The 12119-nt window shown below is 42.8% G+C and overlaps 1 protein-coding gene across 11 annotated transcripts in view; it reads left to right on the top strand.

The window, feature by feature from the left end:
* Nucleotides 1-12119, top strand: part of TANC2 (tetratricopeptide repeat, ankyrin repeat and coiled-coil containing 2) — a 632660-nt gene that overhangs the window by 582473 nt on the left and 38068 nt on the right. The gene's annotated exons all lie outside the window — the stretch shown is intronic.

Below are 12119 nucleotides of genomic sequence, written 5' to 3'. Positions count from 1 at the left end.
CTGCTCTCAATACTGTGTTCTTATCCCTCAACCCAATACTGTACCCTTATCGTCTAACCCTGCACCCAATATTGTATCCTTACTCCCAACCCTTCCCTCACTATTCAAATAGGGGAGCCACACCAACTGCCAGTGATGTTTGGCAGCACTTGGGATGACAGTTGGTGTTTGAATATTGAACTTTGCTACAGCCTTGATGAGACAGTCAGTCAGGACATTATATATATATATATATATAGATTAGACTTGAATCTCCAATCTTATGCTCCTATTTATACAATATCTCCCTAGCCTGCAAGCAGTGAGAGCTCATTATTATTCATCAGTCCTCATCCTGACCTCACTCCCTTGCTATCATATCTGCTCCTCACATTAACAGTCTTGCAGCATACACCCTATCTCTCTAAGCACTGAATTGCCCCGCAGAGCTTTGACTACAAACTATCCTTTCTGACTCCTGTAAGGCAGAAATCAATCCCGTTCATCCTTTAGAGAGATCTTCACTGTATGATTTATTCGCCTCTGTCAGAGAATCATAGAGTCCTATGAGTAGCCCCTCCCTACTCCATTCACATTCTGCAAGTAGAAAACCCTTGTTTCCCCAGCCTCACTCTGCAGATACTGTAAAATGCCTTCATACCACAGAGGCAGAGCTCTGCAGGCACTTCTATCCCAGTGCTAACCCTTTTCTGTCGCATATGCTCTCTGTGGGTACTAAACCTTTTGTAACCCAAGCACATCTTGTGGGTACTAACCCTTTCCTAACCCAGAGGCACTATGAGGTACTGACCTTTTCTAACCCAAGTTTATTGTTTATGTTGTACTTATTTCCTCTCCTGTGTTAACACTGTGGATATAACAATAAAAAAAACAATGCACTGACATAAACCGACCAATTATAAATGTATGTATATAGTGAAGTCTCTTAAGACCAATGCAAATACATAAAGTTTTAGGGGTTATTAGAAAATGGAGAAACAAAAAAGACCGGGCGCTAATTAATGAATAGAATATTCTAAATAATAGCAGCAAATTCACCCAATGGGCTTGTGTCTGCCCACTACTAATATATAGATATACCACAACAAGACACAATGGTGATGCGCTAATAAACAAATAAATAATATAAGTCCTGAAGTGGCAGAAAAAAATTCTCAAGACACCACCTATATAATATTAATAATAATCTTTATAAAAATGGAATATGTCAGTACATATAATTACATTTATAAATAATCACATTTATTCAATATAGAAAGACTCAAATGCACTTCTAAGTTTTCAAATAAAATATACTGCGTCTAATAAAAATGAATCACTGGATCTTTGATGCCTGGAGCAGTCTCTTGTCAAATTAATGACATGTGGAAAATACAATAATATAGCTCATTCTGTATGATATAAGTGTGCACACTGTTAGACTAGTCTCTCCCCACATTGATACCTAGTTGCAGAGTCCCATGAACAATCCACTGAGTTTGGGAGGACACTCCTATGAAGCACGCTCGCGGTGGGCACTCCTGGTATCTTGTGCTGTGGAAGCCTAATAGACTTGAGTCTCAAGCCAGGAGCTGGAAGCTCCATCAGTACATATATACAAGTGGCTGTGACTCAGAACAGCTCACCTTGCTTGGGATTGTGCATCGGAAACTCCCTTGGTTATCAGCTGCAAACATGAAACACAGACTGGACCCCCACTAGTTACCAGGAGTGCCCACCGCGAGCATGCTTCATAGGAGGTGTGTCCTCCCAAACTCAGGGGATTGTTATTGGATTTTCCACATGTCATTAATTTGACAAGAGACTTCTCCAGGCATCAAAGATCCAGTGATAAATTTTTATTAGAGGCAGTATGTTTTATTTGAATTCTTACAAGTGCATTTGAGTCTTTCTATATTGAATAAATGTGATTATTTATAAATCTAAATGTGATTATATGTTCTGACATATTCCATTTTAATAAAGATTATTAATATTATATAGGTGGTGTCTTGAGAATTTTTTTCTGCCATTTCAGGACCTATATAGTATATTATTTGTTTATTAGCACATCACCATTATCTTGTTCTAGTTATTCAAAAACTAAAAACACAATAAATGAACCAAATAAACACGCACAAAAATATAATGTACTTGGAACACAATGCTATTATCAGAATCGGCTTTATTGGCTAAGTATACAAACATATACAAGGAATTAATTTCCCGATATCAACTTTTCCCAAGTATTAAATGACAATTGCATGAATTCTAAGAGTTAATATGCCACAATTGTAAATATATCCAGATGAAATCTTTGATTCACATAAAGCAAATTGTGAGCAATAAGTTGTCTGTAGTACAGCAGAACTGATCCTTGTATATTATTAGGAACGATCTTAAGCAGTCTATGTAGTAGCAGGTCAAAACTTAAAATTAGTATCGCCAGGCATATTAGATAAAAGATTATATTATATAATTCGGGCAGCATGGCATCGTTGACGATATCCTCAGATTGAGCTGCATGTTCAGCCGACAGGGGATATTGGGCCTGATTCAGAGCCGCTCGTAAGCGGCCGCTCGTTCGCTCCGAGCGATGTTTGCCCAACTGCGCATGCGTACGGATCGTAATTAGGGATGTGCAGGCTCGGATAGGTTCGAGTTTGCACGTGGAGTTCGGATTTTTCCCTCCAAAAAAACGGAACTCAGAAAGAGGCAAAACGTCATCTTGCATGGACGAACATCATCATTCCTGGACTTTGTCCAGGAATGATGATGTTCGTCCATGCAAGATGACGTTTTGCCTCTTTCTGAGTTCCGTTTTTTTGGAGGGAAAAATCCGAACTCCACGTGCAAACTCGAACCTATCCGAGCCTGCACATCCCTAATCGTAATACGCATGCGCGAACCAGTCAGTGCGGCCGTAAATTGTTTGTTCGCTAAATAGCTGCTATTTTGAGTGACAGAATGAGGCGTATGTGGGTGGTAACAGGGGAAGGTGCTTGAAAACGGGGAGTGGAGATCCGAATGCAGGCGTGCTTAAAGGTCAAAACGAACGTTTTAAGGGTGTGCATAATTAATACAGCAGCGTCATTGACCACGTCACTGGGTTATTTTATAGCCAGAACTGCTCGCAAAATTGTGGTAGCAAAAACCAACCACAAGAATAGCGAGCAGTTCATACCCTGGTCGATGTACTCGATTGATCTAATAAATAACGGACATGACGTAGGATGCGAGCTGCCAGGGGGCGTATTTTTTAAAAAAACGACCGCAAGTTTTGTTCGCTCGTTCAGACATAGAGGCGTGAACAGACCGCAAAGAGCGAACGGTTCATTTGACTAGCCACCCCTATTTTCTGAGCGAGCGCAAATAGCGTCCGGCTCTGAATCAGGCCCATTGTTAACAATCCGCGGAGCGCGCATCGTTGGTTGTTCAGTGCATACACACTGGACGATATGAAAGATAACAATTTCGTTATCGTTCATAAAGATTGTCTAGTGTGTATGCCCCATAACAGTGTAGCGAGAGTAAGGATTGAACCGCTGCGCGGGAGCTCCGTACATCAGATGCCCGCAGCTGCACTGCAGTGTGGTAGGAGTAGAGATGGTATTGGATGCAGTGCCAGGGAGTGATGACTGCCGTGTGCTTGTGACTGCACTTAGAGTATATGAACCCATGTATTGTTGTTATTGAACTTTTTAAAAAATTTTGCATATGCATTTTTTTTTTTTTTTTTGTAATAAACCCTAACGTTTTATTGTATTTGCATTGGTCTTATTAAAGACTTCACTATATACAGTCAGGTGCATAAATATTGGGACATTGACAGAGTTTTCATATTTTGGCCTCTATTCACCACCACAATGGCTTTGAAATGAAACAAACAAGATGTGCTTTAACTGCAGACTTTCATATTTAATTTGAGGGTAATTACATCCAAATCAGGTGAACGGTGTAGGAATTACAACGGTTTCTATATGTGCCTCCCACTTTTTAAGGAGCCAAAAGTAATGGGACAAACTAAACAATCCTAAATCTAACTTTCACTTTTTAATACTTTGTTGCAAATCCTTTTCCAGGCAATTACAGCCTGAAGTCTGGAATGCATAGACATCACCAGACGCTGGGTTTCATCCCTGGTGATGCTCTGCCAGGCCTCTACTGCAAATGCCTTCAGTTCCTGCTTGTTCTTGGGGCATTTTCCTTTCAGTTTTGTCTTCATCAAGTGAAATGCATGCTCAATCGGATTCAGGTCAGGGGATTGACTTGGCTAACATTCCACTTTTTAGCCTTTAAAAACTGTTTGGTTGCTTTTGCAATATGCTTCGGGTCATTGTCCATCTGCACTGTGAAGCGCCGTCCAATGAGTTCTGAAGCATTTGACTGAACATGAGCATATAATATTGCCCGAAACACTTCAGAATTCATTCTGCTGCTTTTGTCAGCAGTCACATCATCAATAAATACAAGGGAACCAGTTCCATTGGCAGCCATACATGCCCACGCCATGACACTACCACCACCATGCTTCACTGATGAGGTGGTATGTTTTGGATCATGAGCAGTTCCTTTCCTTCTCCATACTCTTCTCTTCCCATCACTCTGGTACAAGTTGATCTTTGTCTCATCTGTCCATAGGATGTTGTATCAGAACTGTAATGGCTTTTTTACATTTTGTTTGGCAAACTCTAATCTGGTCTTCCTGTTTTTGAGGCTCACCAATGGTTTACATCTTGTGGTGAACCCTCTATATTCACTCTTCTGAAGTCTTCTCTTGATTGTTGACTTTGACACATATACACCTACCTCCTGGAGAGTGTTCTTGATTTGGCCAACTGTTGTGAAGTTGTTTTTCTTCACCAGGAAAATAATTCTTCTGTCATCCACCACAGTTGTTTTCCGTGGTCTTCCGGGTGTTTTGGTGTTGCTGAGCTCTCTGGTGCGTTCTTTCTTTTTAAGAATGTTCCAAACAGTTGATTTGGCCACACCTAATGTTTTTGCTATCTCTCTGATGGGTTTGTTTTGATTTTTCAGCCTAATGATGGCTTGTTTCACTGATAGTGACAGCTCTTTGGATCTCATATTGAGAGTCGAAAGCAACTGATTCCAAAGGCAAATGTCACACCTAGAATCAACTCCAGACCTTTTACCTACTTAATTGATAATGAAATAATGAGGGAATAGCCCACACCTGTCCATGAAATAGCTTTTGAGTTGATAGTCCCATTACTTTTGGCCCCTTAAAAAGTGGGAGGCACATATAGAAACCACTGTAATTCCTACACTGTTCACCTGATTTGGATGTAATTACCCTCAAATTAAATTTGAAAGCACATCTTGTTTGTTTCATTTCAAAGCCATTGTGGTGGTGAATAGAGGCCAAAATATGAAAATTCTGTCAATGTCCCAATATTTATGCACATGACTGTACATACATTTACAATTGGTTGATTTATGTCAGCGCAATGGTTTTTGTTGTTATTTTTATGTAAGGTTTACAATTACCTCTTTTTTTTTTTTTTCTCAAATGCTTCAGACCTATACCGAGATTATTCCATGTTCTTTCGTTTTCTCTTGTTAACACTGTGGATACCAATAACCTTCCTATTTTAGTCACTGTTCAACTACTATCTATTTCCTACCAGTTACACTTTTCAGATAGTAACCCTTTCCTAACCCAGTCATAATCACAAATACTAAACCTTTCTTTACCTAGGCAAACTGTACTAACCCTTTACTTACCTCAGTTTCAAAATGCAGGTATTAACCCTTTCCTAACTGAGGCACATTTCCTGGTTACTAATTCTTTGCTATCCCATGTCACACTATGGATATACAAACCATTTCTACCCCAAATACCATCTGTGGATACTAATCCTTTCACAGAGTCATACTCTGCAGGTACTGATCCTTTCCAACCCCAGACATACTTTGCAATTACTAACCTACTCTTACCTAACGGTGGTTGCAAACTGCAAATAGTAACCCGTTCCTAACCCAATTTCACTTTCATGTACTAACCCACCAGACACAGTTAACTGGTGTTGATCCCACATGTGCAACCATTGCAGCATTTTTCAGCCCTAAAAGCACACCTCAAACAGCCATCAAGCTTTTGCCAGCGTAAGATGCATGTGTTAACCACTTCCGGCTTCACATACGCTCCAACTGTACCAGTTCATACTTTTTCGGCAGTAAATGCGACTGTTGCTGAAGTGCTACAACTTGGGGTGGGACCCCTCTGCTGGTTCACCAGGAATGAGGAGCCATTCGGTCCTTCAGCGCTGTGGTGCCAGTGATAGGAACCAGAGTAACTCCTAAATTCAGTCAGAGATGCCAGTTCTGATACGTGCCTTAGTAGAATGTGAACGATGCATAATTTCAGGTCTTTATTTTAGGAGGTGAGAATTGTGTTTGCTGATGACTTTGTATTTCTAGTTGCTAGGTCAGTTTCTTGCTGATTATGTATTAGGAGAAATAAGTTCATGTCCTGGTGTCTTTGTAGAAGGAGTGGAAGGGTCTGTATCATAGGAGAAAATGAGTTGTGTCCATAAATCTATATTAGGAGAAGGTGAGAAATAAATATCCTAATATTTGTGTATTAGAAGGGACGAAGTATATATCCTGATATCTGTGTATTAGGAGGTGATAAGTATATATCCTGATATCTGTGGATTAGGGGAGAGACGTATATATCCTGATATATGTGTATTAGGAGGGGAGAAGTATATATCCGGATATCTGTGTATTAGGAGATGTAGTAGGCATCCCGGAGTGCGGGATGCCATTGGTCCAAATACTGGCACCGAAATCTCTACAGGTTGGGATCCTGGCACCAGTATCCCGACTGTCAGCATCCCGAAGGTAAGTATCGTGGTGTTAGGGGGAGGTTAGCGTTAGCTAGCAGGGTTAGGGTTAGGCATTAGGGGGAGGGTTAGGCACCGGGGAGGGAGTGTTTGGATTAGGGTGCGGGGAGGGGGAGGTTATGGTCAGGCACTGGGGAGGGGGTGTTAGCTTTAGGGTGCGGGGCGGGGGAGGTTAGGTTTAGGCATCGGTGAGGGAGGGTTAGGGTAGAGGTAGGCAAAATACTTACATGCCTTTCTATGGGTGTCGGGATTCTGGCTGTCGGGATGCCGCTGTCGGTGTTCTGAACTGCGGCATTTTGACAGCCAGGATTTCTTACTCAACCCGTGTTTTAGGAGGGTAGAAGTATATATCCTAATATTTTTGAGTTCTTTGGGGAGAAGCACATGTCCTGTGATAGCTAGGTTATGAGGGAAGAATAACATGTCCAGATATGTATTTTAATAGGAGATATCTACAGATGACATGATATCTGTGTGTTTGTAGATAAGTGGTACGTCCTAGTGTCAGGAGAGAGAGGTACATATCCTGGTATACTGTAAGTGTATTAGTAAATGAGAGGCACATTTCGTGTATCTCTGCTAAGGAGGGGAGGGGGGCGTACATGTCTTGTTATCTGTGTTAGGAGGGGAGAGGCACTGTTCCTGTATCTGTAAGGATGGGATAGGTACACGTCCTGGTATCTGTTTTAGCAAGGGAGATCTACATGTCTTGGTATTTATGTAAGAAGAAGGGGGGGGGGGACATGCCTTGATATCTATAATTTGAGGGAGGTACACGTCCTGGTATCTGTTTTAGCAAGGGAGATCTACATGTCTTGGTATTTATGTAATAAGAGAGGGGGACATGCACTGATATCTATAATTTGAGGGAGGGAGGGAGGTACATGTCCTGGTATCTTTGTTAAGAGGAGTAAGGTCCTGGTGTTTGTGCTAGATGCGGAGGAAGTATATGTCTTCATTTCTGTGTTAGGAGGGGTAAGGTACATATTTTGGTATCTATGTTAGGAGGAGGGAGGTACACAGAATACCATGGCATGTAATGGTGGGGGGAAGTACATTTCCTGTGTCTGTGCTAGGAGGGGAGAGATACATGTCCTGGTATCTGTGTAAGGAAGCGGCGTACATACCTGTCCTTGTATCTATATTACTAGGGAGAGGTACAAGTCCTGGTATCTATATTATGAGTGTGTTAGATGTCCAGATATTTGTGTTAGGAGGGGGAGGGGGGAGAGTGTCTTGATATCTATGTTAGGGGGGGTGCGAGAAGAAATCCTTTAGCTGCCCAAACAGCGCGGTGTATTGAATAGCTGCTGGAGCTTCCTCCCGCAGCTCCTCAACATCGCAATGAATTGAATTCGGCCTTATGTTGTTGTTGTTATTTAGAAAATACATAGTGACTTAAAGTACAAAACATTGCAGGACATGGACTAGCACCTTACAAAATACATAAAGTGAATTAAAGTACAAAACATTGCAGGACATGGACTAAGTCTATTAACATTGCTGCATCAGCAGTCATCATACCTAAATAAGCAGCAATGCGGCAGAACCCAAAGACTTGGTTATTGTTGTCATTGGGAAGAAGATGATGGTATAAGGGGATGTTGTTACAATCCCAGCATTCGAGATGGCAGCGCCGGAATCCCAACAGTAGTCAGAATCCAGGCGCCAGCATTCTGACTTCCGGCATTCTAAAAGTTAGTTTTGGTGTTAGGGGGAGGTTGAGGATTAGGCACTGGGAGGGGGTTAGGGTTAGGCTGTGGGGGTGAGGGTTACGTTTAGGCTGTGCGGGAGGGGGTAAGGTTTAGGCTGCGGATAGGAAGGGTAAGGGTACTTACCGGTGTCTGTATTTTAACCCAGTCGGGATTCTCAGCACCGTCATCCCGTACCCAACCCTGGATAATTGGGGTAAGGAAAAGCACATGAGGGAAGAGGCCCTGCTTATGAGACTTTACAATTTAAAGGGGAGGGACAGGCAGACAGGGGTGACGCACAGAGGATGGACAGCAAGCAAGGAGCATGGAGCAGTAGGTTAGGAGGACAGGTGGAAGGCTTTGATAAAGAAGTGGGACTGTTTGAAGTTTTGTAGAGAGATTCCAGTGGTAAGGAGAAGCATAGGTGAAAATGAGTTGGGAGGAGAGGCGTCAATCATTTGTGGAGAGAAGTGGGCGGATGGGAGTGTGAAGAGAGATGAGGTCAGAGGTGTAAATGGAAGAGGATTGGGTGAGGGCTTTGTAAGTGAGGGTGAGACGCTTGAATTGGGTTCTGAAGGGGAGGGGGAGCCAGTGCAGGGCTTGTATGAGAGGGGAGGCAGATGTAGTATGTTTGAAGAGGACGATGAGCTAGGCAGCAGTATTGAGGACAGATCGGAATAGAGATAGATGGGAGTCAGGGAGGCCAGATAAGAGGAGGTTACAATGGTTCAGTCTAAAGATGAATAGAGTGGGGATATGGGTCTCTGTTGCCTCCAAGGTGAGAGAGGGTATGATCCTGGAGATATTTTTCAGATGGAAACAGCAGTACTATGAAAAATACTGAATGTGTGGTTTAAAGGAGAGGGAGGAATCAAGAATAACTCCAAGACAGCGCATTTGCGAGCTAGAGGAGATGGTGGAGCTGGCATTAGATAATGAAATTGAGGGAGGTGAGGTTATTCGGGAGAGTGGGAACATTATCAGCTCAGTCTTACAGATGTTAGGTTTAGGAGGAAATATCAAAGAGACAGCTGGAGATGCGAGTGAGGAAAGAGGTGGAAAAGTCAGGGGAGGAGAACTAGATCTGAGTGTCATCAGCATAGAGATGATATTGAAGGCCAAAAGAGAAAAGAGCTGAGAAGGTCACCTTAAGAGTACATATGTCTAAAGGGAGAATAGAAGAGATCCAAGAACAGAACCTTGGAAGATACCTACTGGTAGAGGATGTGGAGGATAAGTAAAATCATGAGAGGAGACAGAGAAAGAATGGTCAGAGAGGTAGAGGGACAGGCAGGAGAGGCCAGTTTCACGCAGACCGATGAAGGATTTGCAGGATTAGGGGGTAGTTCACTGTGTCAAAAGCAGCAGAGGGGCTGAGGAGAATGAGCAGAGAGTAGTGATCTTTGGATTTGGCAGCAAGGAGGTCATTGCTAACTTCAGTGAGAACCGTTTCAGTGTAGTGAAGAGGAGAAAAGCCTGACTGAAATGGGCCAAAAAGTGAGTGAAAGGAATGAAAGGTGGTAAGGTGATTGAAGACAATCCGCTGAAGGAGTTTGGAGGCAAAGGGGTGGAGAGAGATCAGGCTGTAATTAGAGAGAGTGTCAGGATCAAGATTGGGTTTCTTAAGAATGGGGGTTGACAAGGGCATGTTTGAATGCAGAGGGCGCAGTGCCTGATGATGGTATGATGGTCAGAGAGAACGAATGGGGAATTGGTAAATGCAGAGATATCACAGTTGGGAGTGCAGACTACAGCAAGTGAGTGTCCACTCACACGGTAGGGTGAGGAGGTCCATTGAGAGAGACCAAATGATGTGAGCGTTAAGAGTTTAGAGGCAGTGGGGTAAGTGGGGACATCGATAGTGATATTGTAGTCACCTAAGATGAGGGAGGGAAGTGCTGAAGTGGGGGAGCCAGGAAGCAACTTTGGCAAGTAATTTGGAGTGCAGCAAAAGAAGTGGTGTCTGAGGAGGTGGAGACTGGGGGGAGGACAGAGGTGGGAACAGGTGGTAGAAGAGAGGATTGTCTAGTCACTGAGTGAGAGAGGTTGAAAAAAGAGGGACACATGGTGAAGATGAGGGGAATAATCGGAGGATAAATTTCAGTAGTAATGGAGAATGTGTGATACATAAGCAGTGCAGTAAAAATTTCATAAATGCAGATAAAAAGAACAGTGCAGGTAAACATATAAGCACAACTTCAATAGTATATTATAAAGATAAATAGCAGGGGAGATATACATGTCCTGGTATCTGTGTTATGGGGAGTGAAGTAGATGTCCTGGTATTTGTGTTAGGAGGGGAGAGGTACATGTCCTCATATGTGTATTAAGAGGGGAGCTGTACACGTCCTGGTAACTATGTTATGAGGGTAAGGTACCTGTTCTGCTATCTGCATTACCAGTGGAGAGAGCAACATGTCCTGGTATCCTGTGTTAGGAGTAAGAGTTATATATCTTGGCATGTATGTTAGGCGTGGAGAGGTACATGTCCTGCTATCTGTGTCAGGAGGGGGGCAGTATGTGTCCTGGTATCTGTGGACCTAATTTATTAAGGATTGCAACTGCAACAGCGCTTGCAGTAGGCCGATTGTTGCGTACTACACATGCGCAGATCACGTAGCGCCGTTGCAGAGTGATTTACAGGCAGTGAGCATTTGGGGGGGGGGGGTGGTAGTAGAAAGGCAGGTGCGCCTGTCTGCCTGAACGCCATTGCGTGGGCGTGCATAAGTGAGCCATTGTGATTGCATAAACAGCTTGAGTACTCACTGCGTTGGCAATTTCTAAGTAAGGTCAGCGTTGCTGTAATTCTGCATGAGGGGCCGATGGTACTCGATGTTACCGATGTTTATGGAGGTTTGCAAGGTATAACGGATGTGAGATAGCGGTAGTGGGAGGCAGTGGGCGTCTCTATGCTGGCAGTGCGACGGCATTGCTATAGCATTTATTAGCATATTTTCGCCGCAGATCTGCACTCAAGCTGCTATCACAATAGCGATCCTTAATGAATCGGATCCCGTGTTAGGAGGGGAGGTACATGTCCTGGATTCCATGTTTGTAGATGAGTGAGTACATGTCCTGGTATCAGTGACCAGAATAAAGAGGTATATGTCCTAGTATTTGCGTGCTGGAAACAGATGTTGTAATGTGTCCTTTTATCAACATATTAAAAATTAGTCAAAGAAATAGTTTAGTATTACAAACATATTGACAGTGCCTTTTATATTATATTTATATTAGAGATGCTGTGTATTAGAGACCTGTCAGAGGGATGATGTGTATGTGAGTGTTGCTATGCATTACAGAGATGTCAGAGAATTGCAGAGACGGGATGGGCTTTCTCCGCCACCACACTCCACTGATCATTATAGGGTTTTGAAACAAACAGTCGTCACTGGTTTCTACTGGCCCTACTTGGTCACGGCAGCTACTCGTCAGCAGCACCTTTCTGACTTGTCTAATACAAAGCACTTATCTGACCTGAGTAGTACACAGCATCTCTCTGGCATGTGTATTAGAGGTTTTCTGTGTTTTGCAGAGATTTACTGTGTACAAGTTAAATGTGCATTAAAAGATTTCC

Source organism: Taudactylus pleione, unplaced genomic scaffold (genome assembly GCF_031769625.1).
Source record: "Taudactylus pleione unplaced genomic scaffold, aTauple2 ptg000102l, whole genome shotgun sequence".
NCBI lineage: Eukaryota > Metazoa > Chordata > Amphibia > Anura > Myobatrachidae > Taudactylus > Taudactylus pleione.
Note: the sequence above shows the minus strand (reverse complement) of the source record. Positions and strands in the feature narration are given on the sequence as shown.